The sequence below is a fragment of the Arachis hypogaea genome, chromosome 20 (genome assembly GCF_003086295.3).
Source record: "Arachis hypogaea cultivar Tifrunner chromosome 20, arahy.Tifrunner.gnm2.J5K5, whole genome shotgun sequence".
Taxonomy (NCBI): domain Eukaryota; kingdom Viridiplantae; phylum Streptophyta; class Magnoliopsida; order Fabales; family Fabaceae; genus Arachis; species Arachis hypogaea.
Window position 1 is genome coordinate 62,619,082 of NC_092055.1, and position 4,323 is coordinate 62,623,404.

The 4,323-nt window shown below is 40.7% G+C and overlaps 1 non-coding gene across 1 annotated transcript; it reads right to left on the minus strand.

Annotated features, from left to right (window-relative positions):
• Positions 1-2,624: 2,624 nt before the first annotated feature.
• Positions 2,625-2,728, minus strand: LOC112787601 (small nucleolar RNA R71). Its single transcript, XR_003195006.1, has one exon. It is a non-coding gene; the product is annotated as a small nucleolar RNA R71 (small nucleolar RNA).
• Positions 2,729-4,323: the final 1,595 nt, after the last annotated feature.

Sequence of the window (4,323 nt, forward strand, 5' to 3'; positions counted from 1 at the left end):
ACGTTAAGTGGCACAAACATTGTCATAATGGAAGAACCCACAAGCCCTAAGCCACGTTACTCACGTTAACTTAGTTAATGTGGAAGTTAAGTGAAGAAGGGAGTGATGCACGTTAGTGACACCAATTGTCACTAAGTTGGAATAGCCACACAAGCCATTATGAGCCACTTAATTAGTTAACATGGAGCTAACGTGGATAAGGAATATAGCCAACGTTAGTGTGCTCACTTTGTCACTACGTTGTAGATGGTAGCATTGCACGTTAGAAGCCACGTTAACTAGTTAACGTGGACTTTAACGTGAGAAATAGGGGCATATTGGAATGTTAGTGACAATGGTAAGTGTCACTAACGTTCTCGAAGGTTGGTAAGCTACATTAAAAGAGCCACGTTAACTAAGTTAACGTGGACTCTAACGTAAGGAAGGGGGAGACTTCTCAATGTTACAGGAAAGGTATGTCCAGTAACGTGTGCGAAGGGCATAGAGGCAACGTTAGTGCAATGTTTGTGCACTAACGTTGAAGTTAACGTGGTCTTACTTGGGTGAGGAACGTTAGTGAAAAAGGTGATTTTCACTAACGTTCTCGAACCATATTTTCACTGAACGTTAACACCACTAACGTCCTGAGCTAAAGTCTTGCCACTTCACACTTTCTCTCTGCAAGTAAAGCCAAGCCCAATGAAGAAGAGAACTGCTTCAAACTCAAGATCAAGGCCCAGACCCAAGACTTGAAGAGCCAACTAGAAGAACAGAAGAGTAGTATATATAGGAGTAGCTTTGAATTAAATTGGGAGTTGGAAATTATAGGGAGCTCTTGGATAGAACTACTCTCTGTATTTTACTTTCTCTGCATTTCTAGTTTCATCATGTATTCTCCATCTTTGTTTTCATTTTCCAGAGCTATGAACAACTAAACCCCTTTCATTGGGTTAGGGAGCTCTGTTGTAATTTGATGGATCAATACTAGTTTTCATTATTCTTCTTCTATCTTTTCTCTTGATTTTACTTGAAAGCTTTTGATCTTCATCCAATTGGATAGTTATGTTGGAAAAGAAGCTATTCAAACTTGGATCTCTTCTGAACCTTGAAAGAGGAATGAAGAGATCATGCTAGAAATGCTTTCTCATGCTGGACCAAATTGGGTTTGGATGGATATGTGACTATAATCCTCTCAACACTTGATTTGGAAAGTGCATGTGGTATAATCAGTGACCATACTTCATCTCTTCTCATGAGAAATTGACCAAGAAATTGGTTATTCATCAAGATTTGAGAGATTGAATTACAAGAAATTGTAATTTGATCACTTAAGATTGCCAAGGAGATCAATGAGTGCATTGATTGAGGAAGAGATGAAAATGAAATTGATCCGGAGAATGCAACATCTCCTGAGCCCAATGAACCCCCATTTCTGATCTTACCCATTCTCTTTAATTTCTGTCATTTACTTTTATAAGCAATTTCTCCATTCTCATTTAAGATTCTGCAATTTAATTTCCGTCATCTACATTCAACTCTTATTTCTAGCATTTACTTTTCTATTATTTACTTTCGCGCCATTTAATTTTCTGCAAATTCTCAACTCAAATTCTGATTTGCTCAACTAGAACATTCCTCTAATTAAAGTTGCTTGATCAATCAATCCTGTGGGATTCGACTCACTCTATTGTGAGTTTTTACTTGACGACAAATTCGGTACACTTGCCGAAGGAAATTTGTTATGAGATAAATTTTCCGTGCATCAAGTTTATGGCGCCGTTGCCGGGGATTGATTGTGCATCAACAATGATTAAATTGGAGGATAACTAGATTGTGCATTTTATTTTTGTTTGATTTAATTTTCTGTTTGAGTCATTTACTTTCTGCTTTAGTTAATTTTTTTTCCTTCGCCTACTTTTTCTTTGTTATGTACCATTCATTTCCCTAACCCACTAACTATTTGATATATTGCATCACTCACACTAACAGTAATTCTGACAGATATACTTTCTGCACCTATTCTCTTTGCTTGTACTTGTTGGTTGTATGACAGGGAGAAGAAGCGGGGCTTCAACTTCCTTTGATTCTGAACCTGAGAGAACCTTCCTTAGACTAAGGAGGGAGGCAAGAGAAAAACGTGTAGTTGGTACTGAAGAAGAGGAGGAACACTTTGAGGAATACTTTGAACCAAACATGGAAGAAAACATGGAAAACCATCGTGAAGAAGAAGCTCATAACCATGCGGAAGAGGACGAGCAAATCATGCTGGGGAGGATAGAAGAGTTTTAGGCTATTACATCAATCCAAACCTAGGAAACTGTGGAAGTAGCATTCAAAAGCCAACCATCTATGCCAACAATTTTGAACTAAAACCACAGCTCATCACCCTTGTTCAGAACAACTGTTTATTCGGAGGAAGTGTCCAAGAAGACCCCAATCAACATCTAACCACCTTCCTGAGAATATGTGACACAGTGAAGTCTAATGGTGTTCATCCTGACGCCTATAGATTGCTCTTATTTCCATTCTCACTCAAGGATAAGGCAGCCAAGTGGCTGGAGTCTTTCCTAAAGGAGAGCTTGACAACTTGGGAAGATGTGGTGAACAAATTCTTAGCAAGATTTTACCCTCCTCAACGAATCAATAGGCTGAGAGCTGAGGTCCAAACTTTCAGGCAACAAGATGGTGAGACTCTATATGAAGCATGGGAGAGGTTTAAAGACCTAACAAGGAGGTGTCCACCTGACATGTTCAATGAATGGGTGCAGCTGCACATTTTCTATGAAGGGCTCTCTTATGAGTCAAAGAAGGCCGTAGACCATTCATCCGGAGGATCTTTGAACAAGAAGAAGACCATTGAGGAGGCCATAGATTTCATTGAAACTGTAGCAGAGAATGACTACTTCTATGCTTCCGAAAGAGGGAACACAAGAGGAGTAATGGAGCTAAACAATGTAGATGCTCTGCTGGCCCAAAACAAGCTCATTACCGAGCAACTGGCTGACCTCACCAAGAAGATGGAGAGGAACCAAGTAGCAGCAATCTCCACTTCATCAACAACCCAAGAAGGAGTGAATGAAGAAGCTGAGGGAAGTCAGGAGCAAGCCAACTACATTGGGAATTCACCTAGGCAAAACCATGATCCATATTCCAAGACCTACAACCTGGATGGAGAAATCACCCAAACTTTGGGTGGAGAAATCAACAAGACCAAAGCCTTGATCAAAGATGCCCAAATCCCAACAATGCAAGCCACCAACACTTCACATCTAGACCATATCAACACCCCAATAACAACACCTCTCCACATCCACATCAAAACCAAAATAACTTACCTCATCCTTCCACGCCTAATCACGATCTACAATCATTTGATGACAGACTCTCAAGGATTGAGAATCTACTTGAAAGCATAGGCAAAGAGATTCAAGACAGTAAAGCGTTCAGAGAAGAAGTGATCTCCAATATGCAGTATCAGGATGCTGCCATCAAGAAACTTGAGACACAAATTGGCTACTTATTCAAGCAAATTCCTAGCCATAACCTTCGCAGTAATACTAACTCAACCAAAAGGGAGGAGTGTCAGGCTATCACCCTTCGGAGTGGGAAGGAACTGAAGGAAACCCCCAGAAACCACAAGAAGAGGACTCAAATAAAGAGGAAGAAGAGCAGGACGAAGCTCAAGTTTCGACTTTGAGTTCACAAAAAGGAGAAGGAGTGCTGAAGCCAGACATCCTAAGAGTCCATACCCTCAGCAATTAAAGAAGAAGGGAGATGACAATCAGTTTTCGAGATTTTTGGAAATCTTTAAGAAACTGCAAATCAACATACCCTTTGCTGAAGCAATAGAACAAATGCCACTCTACGCCAAGTTCTTGAAGGAGCTTATGACTAAGAAGAGAAGCTGGAAGAACAACGAGACTGTGATACTAACCGAAGAATGTAGTGCCATCATTCAGCACAAATTGCCCCAGAAATTGAAGGATCCTGGGAGTTTTCAGATCCCTTGCATTATAGGGGAAATCACAGTGGAGAAAGCTCTTTGTGACTTAGGAGCCAGCATCAACTTAATGTCAGTAGCTATGATGAGAAAGATGAAGATAGAGGAGGATAAACCAACAAAGATGGCCTTACAGTTGGCAGACAGATCGTTCAAGTTCCCTCATGGCGTAGTAGAGGATTTGCTGGTGAAAGTGGGAAACTTCATATTCCCGGCAGACTTCGTAGTGCTGGACATGCAGGAGGAAGCCAAGACCTCTATTATCTTGGGAAGGCCGTTCTTGGCCACTGCTGGAGCTGTCATTGATGTCCAAAAAGGTGATCTCACCCTGAGATTACACAATG